The sequence below is a fragment of the Chiloscyllium punctatum genome, chromosome 15 (genome assembly GCF_047496795.1).
Source record: "Chiloscyllium punctatum isolate Juve2018m chromosome 15, sChiPun1.3, whole genome shotgun sequence".
Taxonomy (NCBI): Eukaryota; Metazoa; Chordata; class Chondrichthyes; order Orectolobiformes; family Hemiscylliidae; genus Chiloscyllium; species Chiloscyllium punctatum.
In genome coordinates, this window is record NC_092753.1 from 74699267 (window position 1) to 74716943 (window position 17677).

At 41.1% G+C, this 17677-nt stretch overlaps 1 long non-coding RNA gene across 1 annotated transcript in view; it reads left to right on the top strand.

Moving 5' to 3' along the window:
- The first annotated feature begins 215 nt into the window (after positions 1-215).
- Positions 216-17677, top strand: part of LOC140485923 (uncharacterized) — a 95909-nt gene continuing 78447 nt past the window's right edge. Inside the window, exon 1 of the long non-coding RNA XR_011962481.1 lies at positions 216-318. This is a non-coding gene — a long non-coding RNA (uncharacterized lncRNA). The remainder of the gene's footprint in view (positions 319-17677) is intronic.

Below are 17677 nucleotides of genomic sequence, written 5' to 3' on the forward strand. Positions count from 1 at the left end.
CCAGAAGATTCATTTCCAGCTGATCTATCTGGTAATCTATCTTTGTGTTAAAGCCCACAATTTCCTGCTGTTACTCGATTGCACAATCCAAACTTTGCTGTTGTCAAGCTTCATGCTAAAACTGACCTTTAACCTTACATCCATCTGATCGTGAGACATGGGATAGAAAAATGAATAAAGATAAAATATTGGAAAAGCTGGTGGGTCAGAAAGTACTAATGCTTTAAGAGCTGGATATGAGAACGAGCCAAGGACCAGGCTGAAAAGATGTAGCCAACTGTCATGCGCAGTCCAGGGAAAGCAAACTCGAGTCTGAATGTGAGTACTTATCTCAAATTTCACCATCTGCCAAATTTGGATTCAAATCCATGTTGCTTGAACATTACAGTCTGGGTCTCAATATCATTATTATCTTACTACCTATGCTTTCAATTGAGGTTATCAATTTTCAGTATCTTTAATAAAATGCTTTGCAGTACTTTTTTTTTCCAATTGCAAATATTAGTTATATATCTGTCTACTTCTGACAGTTAATTCCTTGTTCATTTGTCACAAGAGTTTAGTCAAGCCAACATCAAGTTGAATATTTATAGTCCATGAGAATTGGGCAGCTGAATGAAATATTCTGAAACTTACAAGAGCGTGAACGTGTTGGTATCTGATTTAAAACTGTATTATGTCTACATTCATGACTGCATTTTATTCAGCTGTTTATAAATATGTAAGTTCCAAAATCCATTTACCACCCCAAAGGATTAATCTGGATCAGGAAATCAACATTCAACAGGTATCTTCTAATCAGCCTGCTCAGAGACACCATTACACACCTCAGGAGTAGGCAAGACTTGAACCCAATCCTCCTGGTAAGGATGGTACCACTGTGCCACAACAGTTGTCCTGTAAACTGATTAAATTGAAATTACATAGTGCACCTGTGACTTAATGACAACCTAGAATTATGTTAATTTAGTAAACATTTTATCTGTTTACTATCAAACATAATTTTGCATTGAGGTACACAAGGATATATTCAAAGAGGTGACCAGACGCTGGATTGAAGAGGGAGGTTAAGAGACAACATCTGCAGTACACACCTTTCATATTATTGGTGAGTCAGAAAACGATGATCTGGGCACCAGTCCTTTTGCTTTTTGCTCTCCACTGAAAAACAAACACCGAGTGGGGCCAGGTAAGAACATTTTCAAAGAGATGGGAATTCTAGAGCTCAGGGTTTCGGCATCAATCACAAACCAATTAAAATAGGCATGCTCAAGAGATCTTCGTTGGTCTTGTAATTTCATGGAGTTATATTGGCACAGATCTTTCCACCAATAAAATACAGTTTCACCATCTATATAATGGGATAGAATTTAATAGACAGACTTTGCAGATTAATACAGGTTGGATTCATTAGCAGGATCGTCTCTATTTCATTGGGCTTCAATTAACAATGAATTTATATCAGAAATCACATATCCAGAGACCATCAGGAAAATTTTGGCAGTATGACAGTGGGGAGAAAGGGTTAATAAGTTGACCGATTTGATCTTCAAATTATGATTAGAAAGTCGTGCACAGCAGCCTGACTTAGGACCAGACCTGATGAATTTATTTAAAATGTTATATACTATTCATAACCAAGAGAATTTGCAAGATGGTTGGGTAAACATTCTCTAATTCTTTGATCAAAGCAGAATGAAGATGATATTGCACGTTCCTGAAAATGTTAAAACCTACAGACACTGAACAATAATGTGCACATAGCCTGAATTAATCAGAATTGCCAGTCCAAACTAATTTCTATTTTGAATTATTGGCTTTGTCAGAGGTATTGGAATCTGATTAATAGATTCTGTGGAGAGCAAATGGTGACCTTGAATTCTGTTTTTTTTTCTGTCTCAGAAAGCTCATTCTTTTTCTCATGGTCTGATACTGACCATCTAAAATGGATCATTATGTGTATATTCAATTGCCTGTGAGAACCTTTGTCAGGTCAGTAATTGGAATGCTCTAGAATCTAGAAGTGAGAGAGAAAAAGCCAGGTGGGGTTCCCGCTGTTAGCTATATGCAACAGCTTCCACTCTCTTCAGTTGGAAACTGTGTGTGGATAACAGGTGAGAGTAGCATTGGGCTTGGGAATGTTATCACTCATGTTATAAGAGGCTGCAGGTTCAAATGTGAAGAATGGGCACTTGGCCAAAACATCAGGTTGTCCTTGAACAAGCTCCAGAACCTTCAAAAGAGTAAAGTCATTGGCAAGTGGAATGAAGAGCAACAAAAGACTGTGTAAATGTTGCATTTCTTCATGTTACAGCATCATACAAATGCAAATATTTATAAAATGTACACACTAGTCAATCTTAATAGGATTGTGCAGTGCAACTGCTGGCTGTGCCTAGCAGATAGAATTTAGATGGATTGCCGCTTACCATATCAGTTATGAGTTAGAATTGTGTAATTATAACTTGTAGCTTGTTTATTGTTCAGACATTTCACGAACCTATCTTGTGGCACTATCATTATTTTTCTTTAAGTTTGAAAATATTACAAAACAAAGAAAACCAATGTATGTACATCCTTAAATATTTGTAAAATTACCTGGATTTTTTTTCTATTTTCAAATGGCATGGTTGGCATTTGCTGTCATATTTTGCTCGACAAATGTATTGATAACACAAGTATTTCAGTTTTCAGCAGGGGTACATGAAGAATGTGAACCATCTGAGAAGATAGGTTGTGTTAGATTGTGTAACTGGTAGTTAATTAAGTTTGGCCTGGGAAAAAGGGTAGTGTGCTTGCCTTCATTTCTCAGTGCATTGAGTATAGGAGTTGGGACATTATACTGCTGCTGTACAGGATGTTGCTGAGGCTATTTTTGGAGTACTTCATACAGTTCTGGTCATGCTGCTATAGGAAGGGCATTGTTAAATTGTGTAGGTGCTGATGCTGGACTGGGGCGGAGAAAGTTAGTAGTCACTTAACACCAAGTTATAGTTCAACAGGTTTACTTGAAATTACCTGACGAAGGAGTAGTGCTCTGAAAACTTGTGACTTCAAATAAATCTGTTGGACTATAACCTGGTGTCATGGCATTGCTAAATTGGAAAGGGTGCAGAAAAGATTCTGGGATGCTACCAGAACTGGGAAGGTTTCAGTTATAAGGAGAGGCTGGATAGACTGGGAGTTTTATTCCTTGGAGCAAAGGAGCTAGAGGGATAAGCTTATAGAGGTTTATAAAATCATGATGGACCTGAATAAGGTCAATAGCAAAGGTCTTTTCACCAGGATAGGGGATTTCAAATCACAAGGGCATACTTTTAAAATGAGAAGAGAAAGATTTAAATGGGACATGAGGAGTAACATTTTCGTACAGAAGGTGGTGCTTATGTGGAATGAGTTGCCAGAGGAATGCTAAGTGCAGGTACAGTTACAACATTTAAAAGACATATTGTCAAGTACATACATAGGAAAGGTTTAGAAGGATATGGTCCAAATGCAGGCAAATGGTACTAGTTTAGTTTGGGAAACCTGATTGGCACAGGTGAGTTGGAGCAAAGGTTTGGTTACTGTGTTATATGACCCTATGACTCTCTGATTCTAAATACCCCAATTACCATTTTATTTTTATCAGAATATGTAGATATTATTTATTTCTGTTGACATTTTTCATATAAGTAATTGTTTCTTTGTTCAAATCCAATGGACTCAATGGAGTTACAAAAACTATAATGTAAAAAAAACAATAATAACAAATGTTAATTGTGTGCAATTGTGGATGGTTTGTTGCTAATGTAAAGCAATTCATTATCGAGGCCATTATAAATAACAAATATTGCTGTGTGTATTCATTTTCAGAAGAGAATTTGGTCTTTTAGCCTACAGTACCATGTGGGAATGATGGACTGACCAGTCTCTCTGATAGACAATATTCTTCTCGCACTTGGAACTATACAGTGTAGGGCAGATCACCTAAATCTGCCACATATGGTGTATGTTTAATTTTATAGCAAAATCTATGAAGCCTGAAATACTCTTTATTCTGAACCAGGAATAATCAGATGTCCATGCACAATATTGTTACACATACAATCTTTTATTATGATGACTGCACTTCTTACCCTTTGGCAATGAAACTCACCCACTTTGAGATCACACTGTCTAATATTAACATGAATGCTTTGGATTTGCTTCTGAAATGCTTTTGCCATGTACTGAGGGTTCACCTTAATCTGTTTATTCCAGCTGCCTCTGATAAAGTAGCAGACAGAAAAATTCAATTCAAATCACTGAGTGACTCATAAATCTGTGTGATTTCACATTTCCCACTTGAATGTCCCATTGTAGACAGCATGAGCAAAAGAACTCCAGGGAAGAAGTATAACAGGAAATAAAAATAATTATATCACCCTTGAGTGAGTCAACAGGAACATGGTGCATTGAAAATATCAAAACATGAGTCTTTATTGATTTATTGATATTTTTTGAGGAAGTCCCACTAAGAGTTTGATCAGGTTTATGATGGACTGCTGTCTTATTTTCAATGACATGTGAAGAAAGACCAAAAGCATTAGCACTGTAATTGGTCAGGACTTTGGTTGAGTGTTGAGGCGGCATTGCTACTGAATTAATAAACATTTTATTAGTCGATGGCATCTGTGCTGTTTGACAATTTAGTATTTTGATGAAGACATTGTGATCGTCACATTTTGTTTTTTAAAAAAAAGTATGCAGCAAATCCATGCACAATCACCAAGCAAAGACAGTGATCTTCTGGTCTGAAATTCCCTCCCTCTTATGGAAAGCAAAATAATTTTTGCTTGCTAAGTTTACTAATGAGGAATTTATGGGAACTGGAGCACAGTGGTAATAATGCTACTACATCAGTAATCAAGGAGCTCAGACTATTGAAATCTCATGATCTCAGATAAAACAAGGGAAGAAACATTCCACTGATTACCACATACCACCACCTTCATCTGATGAGTCAATATTCCTTCAAGTTAAACACCACAACTTGGGTATGGCTGGGAGATTTAAATGTCCACCACCAGAATTGGCTCAGGCAATTCCACTGATGAGGTGGTGAGTCCCTAGAAGCAGTGAGACCAGACTGGGCCCGCAGCTAGTGGTCAGAGAAGTGACAAAAGGGGAACATCTACATTATCTTGTTTATAACAGTCTATCACAAATTAATCTGTCCATGATATTATTGGTAGGAATGACAACTGCACAAATCTTATGGATCTCATCTTCACACTGAAGATAGCATCCCATGTGTTTGTGGCAATCCACTGTGCTAAGTAGGAAAATTCAAGACAAATCCAGCAACTCAAAATTGGGCAACTAATGAGTGCCATCAGCAGCAGCAGAATTGTATATCTGTGAATACATATTCCTCACTCAACTATTACCATGAAGACAAGGGTCACCTCTGGGTCAACCAACAGTGAAGGAGATCATGCCAGAAGCAATACCAGGTACACCTAAACATGTGGTGCCAGTCTGGTAAGTCTACAACACAGGACCACGATGTTAACTCATCCTACACGAATGGATTAGAACAAATTTCTTTAATCCTGCCACATGTGGTCATGAATGACATTGGACAGTTAAACAATTCACTAGAGGAGGGGTTTCACAACCAAGCTGTTTGTCAAAAACGGGGACCCCAGCACCTCAGTGCAAAAGCTAAGGCTGAAGCATGTGCATTCATCTTCAGATTAGAGTGGTGCTGGTAAAGCACAGCAGGTCAGGCAGCATCTGAGGATAGTGAAAATCAACGTTTCAGGCAAAAGCCCTTCATCAGGAATCCTGATGAAGAGCTTTTGCCCGAAACATCAATTTTCCTGCTCCTTAAATGCCGCCTGACCTGCTGTGCTTTTCCAGCACCACTCTAATCTGGACTCTGATCTCCAGCATCTGCAGTCCTTATTTTTTCCCATGTAAACATTGTTGTCAATGTCAGAGTATTTGGTTGAAGTTTAATTGCTCTTGTTTGGAGCAGACACAGGATCAAAGATCTGAATCCAGGATTGCGTACCTGGTTCAAACCTGTTTTTAAACCATTCACCTGCACCAGAAGCTTTAAGGATTTTTTAATCCATAATCAGATTTAGAAATTCATTTTAGATATTTGGAAAATGTGGGAGAGCACTTGACAAATATTGTTAAATCTAGCATCTTTAATTACATGTGCAATGTCCTGTTACTTCCAAATAAACCCTGCAATAATTTTTTAAGGATGTAAAGTTAAATTCTACAGCACCATTTGCACTATACTAATTGTTTAATTGTTTAACATCTGGCTAGTGTAATAATCTCACTTCAACTCCTTTAAACAGTTCAAAATATACTATTACCGTAAATGTAAAACAGTCTTTCGTATAAATTATTTCTGCCCTGCAACTTACAATAACTATCTTTAAGATGCCTGTTTTACTGATGATGCCATGTGCTTAGATAATTAAGTTTTCAAAAGTACTTTTAAGGCAGCACTATTATGTCTGGAAGACAAACAGATAATGAATTGTTTTTCAGTATCAGAGTCTCAAATCATGGCTTTTTCTAATAAAAATAATCCCATAGGGCTGCAAGACTGATTGTTCAGATATACTGAATCTACAGCTCTACATGCCAGCTGTATAATGTCAGTTCTAAAAAATGTTTTTGTGCTGTAATTTGAACTTGCCTTTTGATAGATTTGTAAACATGTTTGTGCAGATAATCACCATTTGTTAGTTATACTTTTACAGTGGAGCAGTCATCTTTGTACAGCAGCCTTTCAACTTGTTTTGTACATATTTCCTTGTTTCTTGCTTCCCATAAGACCATAAGACCATAAGACATAGGAGTGGAAGTAAGGCCATTCGGCCCATCGAGTCCACTCCGCCATTCAATCATAGCTGATGAGCATTTCAGCTCCACTTGCCAGCATTCTCCCCGTAGCCCTTAATTCCTCTAGACAACAAGAACCTATCAATCTCGGCCTTGAAGACATTTAGCGTCCCGGCTTCCACTGCACTCCGTGGCAATGAATTCCACAGGCCCACCACTCTCTGGCTGAAGAAATGTCTCTGCATTACTGTTCTGAAATGACCCACTCTCATTCTCAGGCTGTGTCCACGGATCCTAGTCTCCTCGCCTAATAGAAACAATTTCCTAGCATCCACCTTTTCAAAGCCATGTATTATTTTGTACGTCTCTATTAGATCTCCCCTTAATCTTCTAAACTCCAACGAATACAATCCCAGTATCCTCAGCCGTTCCTCATATGCTAGACCTGTCATTCCAGGGATCATCCGTGTGAATCTCCGCTGGACACGTTCCAGTGCCAGTATGTCCTTCCTGAGGTGTGGGGACCAAAACTGGACACAGTACTCCAAATGGGGCCTAACCAGAGCTTTATAAAGTCTTAGTAGTACATCTCTGCTTTTATATTCCAACCCTCTTGAGATAAGAGACAACATTGCATTCGCTTTCTTAATCACAGTCTCAACCTGCATGTTTACCTTTAGAGAATCCAAATTCTTTTTATCCTTCTCCTCCACAGACTTATCCAAATAGTCTTTCTTTATGTGCCTTGGCAATGATTGTCAATGGAGTATTTGGCCGCAGGAGGCATCACAGTCTAACCTGATCCAAAGTACATGTGCTAGGCTCTGAACCGATCCCAGTAACTCTATTTTTCAGTGAGCTGAGAATGGCATGCCAAAATATAACTATTAAAGACAAAATCTATGTTCCCTTTAGTGTCTGTGATCAGTATGTTTTGAATGGAAGGAATGTGGGCATTTTTAGCCTCTCTGTCACCTGATTGAATATACCCAGCGGCAGACCTTTGTGAGTTTAAAAAAATTTTTAAAAATCCTCATCTGTTTACCCCAAGTTTGAAATGCAATGTCTTACAAAAGTGCTTGCACACACATGCATGTACCGAAACACATACACACACATGCACAGAAATACATACACACACGCACACACAAATGCTAATTATAGGTAAAGATAGTAAGACTGTTATAAATTATGGTTAACTCCATCTCTGGTTTAGGATCTCCTCACATGAAAGAGGCTGGTTCCATGAATTACATTTATATTTTAAAGTTGGAGTGAGGGTCTTGTGAAGTGAAGATTCTATGCAGGTTGTGAAATTTTTTCCCAGTTGAATTTCTAGGTGGTTCCTTCTCTCCATTGGGATCTTCTGCTTTCAAGGTATTATGTTAATTGCCTTGTCTACTTACTGGTTTGCAACTAATTCAATGGTTTATGGTGGAACCCTGTCTATGAGATAGGTTTTGCTGATTTTGAAAGCATATTGAAAACATAGTCGTCTGACTATAATTTGCCTCACAAGCTCAGAGTCCTTTCTGAATCAGCCTGGAAAATTCAATCCTGGGGCAATTATAGTCAGCCCTTTCAGAAGAATGGAAGGAAATGGTGAAGAGCTGCTCCCTGATCACGAGCTTGCTGCTGATTGGTTCATTTTTACTGTATTGAACAGCATTCAGAGTCTGAGTGCAGGACCCAGCACTGGGAAAAGTAGGAATCCTCTGAGAGATAAAACAGTCCTACTCTCCTCTGTCCAAACTCCTTCATCCTGCCTCTATGACTCCCTTTAATGCCCGTTACAATACTCAGATAAAATACTGTTAGGTACAATCTGTGTTATATAAGAGGTCACCCAATCTGAAGGTGCAAGGACAGCTAGTACGTTGGGAAGTCAAGGATTAAATGATGTGATAACTGGAGATAAATATGTGACTTTGAGTGGTGTTCTTTCAGCTTGAGTTGCGACAATCCCCAGTCCCTGACACCCTTTCCATTATTATTCACCTTGTGGCCCAGGATCCGGGGATGGTTTTGTTTTGCTCTTTATTCTTTTTCATGGGTATCACTGACAAGGCCAGAAATTGTTAGCCATCCATAATTGCCCTTGTGGCTGTCTGGACCGTTTCAAAGGTAGTTAAGAGCCAATTACATTTTTGTGTCTCTGGAATCACGTATCGGCCAGACCAGGTAAGAACAGTGGATGCTCTTTCCAAAAATCAATAATAGCTTCATGGAGCTGCATTCTCCTGTCTTCTCAAGTGAAATTCATGGCACCCAGTCCCCCATGGCCCATAATGTCTTTTCTTGTGAAATCCTCCGTCCATAGTCACTATCACTGAGACTTGATTGAGATTTTAGAATTTATGAATTGCATATAAATTTCGTCAGGTGCTGTGGTGCATTAAGTGGAGTCCCTGAAGTGTCTTGATGTTGTATTTTGTTTGATTTCTTTAGATGTTATTTGAATATTCGCTATTGTTATAAAATTCTTGAAAAGTAACTGTCAGGCAATGAACCACCAATGCCAATGCATTACCAATGAATATTTTTAAAGTAACAGTTAAATATAAGTAACTAAATATTAAATAAGTATAGCAGGTACAGAGTTGGTTCCCATACTGAACCGACAGTTATTCATTAGAATCCTTTCAAGTGCAATCTTGTAAATGTTGACATATCAACACTTTATTGATTACATGAGTCCATTAAGGTGAGTCATGAACATTTGGAACTACCAGTCAACAGTTTGATCTCAATTGCAACTATTTGCTGAAATATTCAATATTTTCCCCACGCTGCCACATCTTATTTTCTTCAAACTGAAATCTACTTGATCATTTTCCTTGTTTACTGTCTCCCCTCTAATAGTTCAACAGATCTGACAGAGCAATCTCAAAGAAATCTCAAAGGGTGTAATTATGCAACAGTACAAAATGAATTTTCTGACAAATGAACTAAAGAATTTCATATGGACCAATGTACACATTTGTTTTAATGCTCGAACATTCACACAATGATTAGAACTATAAACCGCTGCCAAACTCCCACTGTAAATTCTCAAGTGTCCTGGGAGAAAACTCTACTAGTTTTGGAAGGGTTTAAGAGGATGATTACATGCAGCAACAAACAGCACAATCGCTTTGGTTCTTGCATGTTAACAAATGCAGCTCCTCATGAAGTGTTGGATGTTTCAGGAAATTAAAGCTGTCATTTTGATGGAGAATTCCATCAGTGAAAGAAATGATCTGGTGGTGCCGGTGTTGGACAAGGGTGGACAGAGTCAGAAGTCACGTGACATCAAGTTTTAATCCAACAGATTTATTTGAAATCACAAGCTTTTGAAGTGCTGCTCCTTCATCAAGTGAAGTGAATGAAAGTACACAGGCAGAGAATTTATAGGCAGAGAGATAAAAAGGTCGTACAAATGGTATGAGTGGAGGGTTGACAGGCCTAATAACAAGTCTCTGTTGGTGACCAAAAGTCAACACGTGTGACGCTGGAAAAGCACAGCAGGTCAGGCAGCATCTAAGGAGCAGGAGAGTCAATGTTTCAGGCATAAGCTCTTCATCAGGAATGTGATGATGAAAGCTTGTGATTCAAATAAACCTGTTGGACTATAACCTGGTGCCATGTAACTTCAGCTTAAGAAAAACCTATCAAACATTATTCATTAACGGAACAAAAGTATTTATTCTGTTTTCTGATGAATTGTGAAGTAATTCAGCTGGTTAAAATTTCATTTGTCCACTTTGTTTGCTTAACATTTCCTTCTGGGTAATGTGACATGATCTTTATGTCATATTTCCAATGTTCACAATTTTTCTATTGTTAGTGCAGAACTTGAATATTGTTGACAAGAAACACATGGTGCCAAAGTGTTTTGTCTTTCGCTCATCAGGAGAATGCCAAATTTCAAACAATCACAACAATCATTACAAGAAGGGGAAAACTTACACCAACAACAAATTTGAGATAGGCAAAGTGAGGACAGCAGATGCTGGAGATAAGAGTCGAGAGTGTGGTGCCGGAAAAGCACAGCAGGTCAGGAGGCATCCAAGGAGCAGGGGAGTCACGTTTCGGGCAGAAGCCCTTCATCAGGAATGAGGCTCTGAGCTGAGAGAATGGTGAGATAAATGGGAGGAGGGGGGTGGGGCTAGGGGGAAGGTAGCTGAGATTGTGATAAATAGTTGGAGGTGGGGGTGAAGGTGATAGGTCAGAGGGGAGGTGGAGTGGATAGGTGGGAAGGAAGATGGACAGGTAGGACAGGTCATGAGGGCGGTGCCGAGTTTGAAGGTTGGATCTGGGATAAGGTAGGGGTAGGGGAAATGAGGAAACTGATAAAATCCACATTGATGCCATTGGGTTGGAGGGTCCAGAGCCAGAAGATGAGGCGTTCTTCCTCCAGGTTTGGGTGGTTAGGGAGTGGCGATGGAGGAGGCCCAGGACTTGCATGTCCTTGGCGTAGTGGGAGGGGGAGTTGAAGTGCTTGGCCATAAGGTGGTGGGGTTGGTTGGTGTGGTGTCCTGGAGATATTCTCTGAAGCATTCTGCGAGTAGGCATTCTGTCTCCCCAATGTAGGCGAGACCGTATTGGGAGCAAAGGACACAGTAAATGACATGTGTGGAACTTTGATGGACACAGTAAATGACAGGTGAAACTTTGATGGATGTGGAAGACTCCTGTGGGGCCTTAGATGGAGGTAAGGGGGGAAGGTGTGGGCGCAGGTTTTGCAATTCCTGCAGTGACAGGGGAAAGTGCTAGAAGTAGAGGCTGGGTTGATAGGGGGTCATGGACCTGCTTTACGGAAAGCAGTGGGGTGGGGAGGGAAATATACATCTAGTGATGCGGTCCATTTGTAAGTGGCGGAAATGGCAGAAGATGATGCAGTGGGGTGGAAGGTGAGGACCAGGGGGGTTCTGTCCTTGTTGCAGTTGGAGGGGTGGGGTCTGAGAGCGGAGGTGGGGGAAGTGGATGAAATGCACTGGAAGACATTATCAACCACGTGGGAGGGGAAATTGTGGTCTTTGAAGAAGGAGGCCATCTGGTATGATCTGTAGTGGAACTTATCCTCCTGAAAGCAGATGCAGTGAAGGTGGAGGAATTAGGAATAAGGGATAGTGTTTTTATAGGAGGCAGGATGGGAGGAGGTATAGTCCAGATAGCTGTGGGACTCGGTGGGTTTGTAGAAGATGTCAAATTTAAGATATTCTATCTAACTCCTCATGTGGCTCACCTAGGCTCACTGAAAGCAACAAATATTGATAATATAGACTGGATTAGTGGTGCTGGAAGAGCACAGCAGTTCAGGCAGCATCCAAGGAGCAGCGAAATTGACGTTTCGGGCAAAAGCCCTTCATAGTCCTGCCTTCAAGAAACCAAAAGGAACTTGTTCAAGCATTTTTCAAATTAACTGGGAGCTTGTTTCTTGCTTCTTTTGCTATGGTAATGCTTCAGCCAATCAAATACGACATGTCAACCAGTCAGCATACATTTCTCCTGATCATTTAAAATTTGGCATTCCTGTCTTTGTCCTAAAATATGGAAGTTGGAAATCTTCAGCAACATGACTCTCTTTTCAACAGTGTTCAAATATTTCTATTGCTAATTTTTGCACCTCCATCCCTCCTTAAAATGCCAACCTTCTACAAGACCTACCAATAGGCTTCTTGTCAGGTTTCACTTGTGAGCTCGTTAATCACATGCAAGTCTTGACAGTGAATGTCAAAAGATGACTCATTCACAGATGGGACATTGTGCCCATTCTTCCCAACATCCCAACATGTGACATTTAACTGAGCTTTTTGGATAGCGTCAGGTGAAGGGACAAATCTACAAAAGCTTGTGATTCCAAATAAACCTGCTGGACTATAGCCTGGCATCTTGTGACTTCTGACCTTGTTCACCCCAGTCCAACAGCAGCACCTTCACATCATACAGAAATTTAATGGGCTGAATTCCATCAAAAGTCAGCTAAGTGTCAATTTCTTGAAGGCAACAGTGATTTGCCAATTGCAGTGAAATATTGCTTGTTAAACCTTGTTGATGGCCTGACTCATCTCATTAATATTCAGCTTTCTATCCTACCTAAGCTAGATTTTGAGGAAACTTAACTTGGAAACAAGCACAGGTACCAACAAGCACATTCAACTTGTTGTATGTATTGAAGGACATATGTCTTACATTTGATCAAACAACAGCCCAGGCACAACGTTTGGGCACCAGCGATGTTTGTCCATGTAGCCTGGTATTCAGTATCTGTCAACCCTTCATGACTGTCATGGCACCTCTCCAATAAATTGGTAGGTGGCTCTGGAAGCTCAAGTGTGCATTAAAGGGCAAACACATACCATTGCAGTGCTGCAGCAAATAGACCCTGTGTGCACAGGCAGGTACCCAGCTTAAGGATTGGACCAGGCTGCACCTCATTTGTTTTTGTGCCACTTACCTGTGTGCTCACATCATCCCTGCCTTGCCTTGCCAATTAGTGTCATCGTTCAGCCAGGCAGTGACTTACTGTTCAGCTGTCCTCAGTCAAGGAGGGTGTACATCTTGCTATCTGGCAACATGCCACATCAATCTCATACCAGCAGCACATGCCAACAGTCTATGTGACAAACACACTGCACATGCAGCAAGCAAGCAGTCATATCTCAGAGCCTTAGCGGAATGATCTTCATTGAAGCCCAGGGAGGCACCATCAATCAAGAGGTCCCAGCAGCACAGTACATCAAGGGTGTCCTCTGATCTCAGCCCAGGGAATTGATTGACCATGGTCAGGCATCAGCACAGGGCAATGTCAGTCATGGGGTCCAGGTCTCTACAGTCCAGGCATTGGGTCATAGTCAATTCTATGGTTCCATGCCAACTATTGTTGTTAGGGCCAATGCAGTTGAAGAGAAGTACAGTCACTAGTCAGGATCTGGTACGTCTTGTCCAAGACTGCCCCCTTGGGTCTATCAAGAGGGTGGGCCATGGACAGTCCATCCTCAGAAACGAAGATGGAAAGAGCATTGAGCGGGTGAGCTGAGGAAGGGGCAGCAGTTGTTGAAAGACCGAGACTTGATAAGTTGAACAATGAGACTGGGAGGGATGTGCAGGCTTTGGGAAAGGGGGGAATGACAATTATGAAATGGGTGGGGGGCGCAAGGTGAGGATCCAGTAGCGCATGGACATTAGGTTTTCTAGTAGAAGAGGAATTAGTCCAGAGTTGAGAGCACCCTGTTTTCAAGGTGGGGAGGAGTGTGTGATCCCACATGCCATGGTCACCTCACTCCGAGGACAGGGTGAGAAAGATTGGCAGTTGCAATCTCCTCTAGATGGGTTGGAAGGGGATTTATGTGTTTGGAAGCTTATTGAAACACCACAGGAGAGGTTTGAAGAACTAACTCAGGGACCTTCATGGTTTCCCTTCCTTCTTGCTAGAAATCAGAAATGCATAATGGGGAAAAAAAAGATTGCAACCAGGCTCAGGGGGTAGAATAAGCGATTCGGCCCAGGGGTGGGGAGGGAGCACAGCTACAGGACCCACCAATGGAAGGGCTTTTAAAGTGAATGAAGATCATACACAAACATCTATTTAACGCAGGACACAATCGTGAAGCTTCCCTACGTCCGGGCCATTCTAAAGCACTACCCCCACTCCAAGTCTTACACCTCCCGGCTCCAGTCCTCATTGAATAATTCATTGATAGTTGCATTTTTGGATGCAGAGGCTGTGAAAGAATAGGGGTGCCTTCTGAAGACAGTTAAAGGTGCAACCTAATCTGACCTCATTTATATGCAATTTCCTATTCTCCTATGCAGTGGAAGGAAACTAGATAGAGACAATTCCTGACCTGAAAGTCAGAGTGGTCAGCTCATCCTCATTCTTCTAGGCCTTGATTTTGGAGAGCAATTCCCAAACTCTCAGGTGAAGGTCTCTGAACAGTGACTGCCTGCACACCCAATGTATAAGCACTGTTCCTCTTACTTCCAGACAATGCAGTCAGCTCTCAGCACAGACCTCCAGCCATGGAAGCTGGGTGTAGCCATGAAGTACTGCCTGATGCTGTCATGATGCTATTTGGGTCTACACAGAGAGATGGACAATCAAACGTAAGGTTATACCAGTAACATTTTTACAAAAGTGCAAAAGCAGTCACAATCCATTGTCAGTTTGAGTAGCAAAGAAAAGAATGTGGCACATGGACTGGCAAAGTGGAGAATATGATCATCCACGGTGGCTCAGTGGCTAGCACTGCTGCTTCACAATGTCAGGGACACAGGTTTGATTCCCACCTTGGGTGACTATCTGTGTGAAGTTTGCACAATCTCCCTGTGTCTGCGAGGCTTTCCTCTGAGTGCTCTGGTTTCCTGCCACAATCCAAAAATGTGCAGTTTAGGTGAATTGGCCATGCTAAATTGCCCATGGTGTTCAGGGATATTTAGACCTATTCTATTCTCTGACAGCATTGTTGACCATTTCTCTGGGGATGGCATTGATCCAGATGGCAACCTTGCACCAGACTTCCTGGGTCTGGTTTTCGAGGAAGGGAACCAGCACCTCCAGGTCTCTGTCAGAAGATCATGGTGCCATCTTCCTCTTTTCTGTAATTTTCCCAAAATGTCCTTGAGTGAGCAGGGCAGCTTCAGAATGCCAGTGTTCATCCAGGCACACAATGGCCAGTTCAATATTGTGCAAGCACCAGGGATATTGGTTTTCCAGCAGACATCTGCTGAATGGTGAGTTGTCCCTGCAATAGCCTATGACACAAACAGCTTACTGACTATGTCCAAAATGAGATCAGATGCTGTCCCTGACTGACTGTGAAGTCAGCCTCAATGACAGTCTGTGTTGACTTCACTGAGGACTCACTCAGACTTTGAGACGGTGCTATTTGGCTGAAGCACATTTGGTGTGTTTGCTGCATAAGCTGACTTCACCCGCTGTGGGCGTGACCTTGACATAACATGGTGCTGTACCTCCTTGTTTAACCACTTCTGACAAACAGTGACAAGGTTTTCTTGGTGTTTGCACTGATACATGAACTGAGTGAGCACTACAAGAGCAAGCCAAGAGCCCTGAAGTGCATCCTGCTCTTAATCAATATGTTGGGTATCTGTCTCTTTCCACACGGTGGGCTTACAGCAGCATTACAATGCAAGGTGTTGATGCGCTCCAAAGTGCAGCATTTTAGTGGAGAACTATGTTCTAAGCGAATCAAAATTGTGTCATGTTGATGTGGTGAGGTTGGTGTGGGTCCAGTGCCAGCTTGCATGGGTGAGAGTGTGCAGGCAGTCACTGTCCACGGAATATACCCTGAGAGGTTTGGAATCGCTGTCCAAAATGAAGGCCCAGAAGAACAAGAGTGAGCTGGAACTGCCAAGCACCCAGGATGCCTTTCATGTCAGGAGTTGTCACTGTCTAGGTTCTTTTCACTCTATGGGAGAATAGGATATTGCATATAAATGACACCAGATTAGGTATTCAGGAAATACAATTGCTCACAAGTAAGCCTGTCATTGCTTTTACATCTCACTGCTCAAATCCAGGGTGGAATATCAGACTTTGTTTATCTGATGGCGCAAATCCCATTTTTCTGATCTCACCATATTTTCCCACTGACTCGCCCATGTCATTCAGCGCCTGGGAAAATTTGCTTTCTCTGACACCATAGGCCCAAATTAAATTCTAGAGCTTTGCTGTTAAATTCTTCCCCATAATATTCACCCTCGCATTGAACATAAACATTTTCTTTACTTCTTTCCTTGCCATTTTCTGAGTGCTTAATGTCAGGAGTTGTACAGTTAGACACATTTTCTGACTCAACAATGTGTTTCATAATAGGCATGACTTGGAGGTGCCTGTGTTGGACTGGGGTGTACAAAGTTAAAAATCACACAACACCAGGTTATAGTCCAACAGGTTTACTTGGAAGCACACGAGCTTTCGGAGCGATGCTCCTTCATCACTATCACCTGATGAAGGAGCGTCGCTCCGAAAACTAGTGTGTTTCCAATTAAACCCGTTGGACTATAACCTGGTGTTGTGTGATTTTTAATTTCATAATGGAACAACTGATTTTTAAATATTATTATTATTATAGCAGCAAGTCTCTGTGATTGTTCTGATTAACATTTAGGAACTTTCTCTGTGCTACTATTCAATACACAGTCAGTAATGGGCAGAGAATGCTCACCACATTTCAATCTGGGCAAAAGACGGAAGTGATTTTCCACCAACAGTTACAACAACAGTGGGTCAAATAATGTTCCTTCCAAACTTGCTGTAGATTTTTAATCCTGATGAAGGGCTTATGCCTGAAATGTCGATTCTCCTGCTCCTCAGATACTGCCTGACCTGTTATGCTTTTCCAGCACCACACTCTCGACTATGAATCTATAACACCAGGATTATGTCTTCACTTTGCAGCAATATGTGCTTTCTACGTGGAGTATAAATCATTTGATCTATCTCAAAGTTTATTTTTCCATTCATCTGCTCCATTGCTGAATCTGTGTATCTATTTGAATTGGAGTCTCTTGAAGCAAATCAGTCCTGCAAATGACAATTTAAATCCATCTATTCTATTCCTGCTTCGCATTGTTCATGCTTGACAATTCGCAAAATTCCCCAGGGTTGAATTTCCACAGGATTCTCCTGATCATCTGCTGTACCTTTGGCAGTACATACATGGAAACCTTGGAGAATTTATATAAAGATTGATTGTACTGTTTCACCAGGATGCCAGCAAATCTTTTTGCCAAAGTTACAGTGGGTGATCAGAGTAGCCCCTTCTGTAATGGCTGCTATAAGCATCTTTCTTCGAGTAATAGAACATCCTTGACCTCAGTTCTTCTCTTGTTGGCA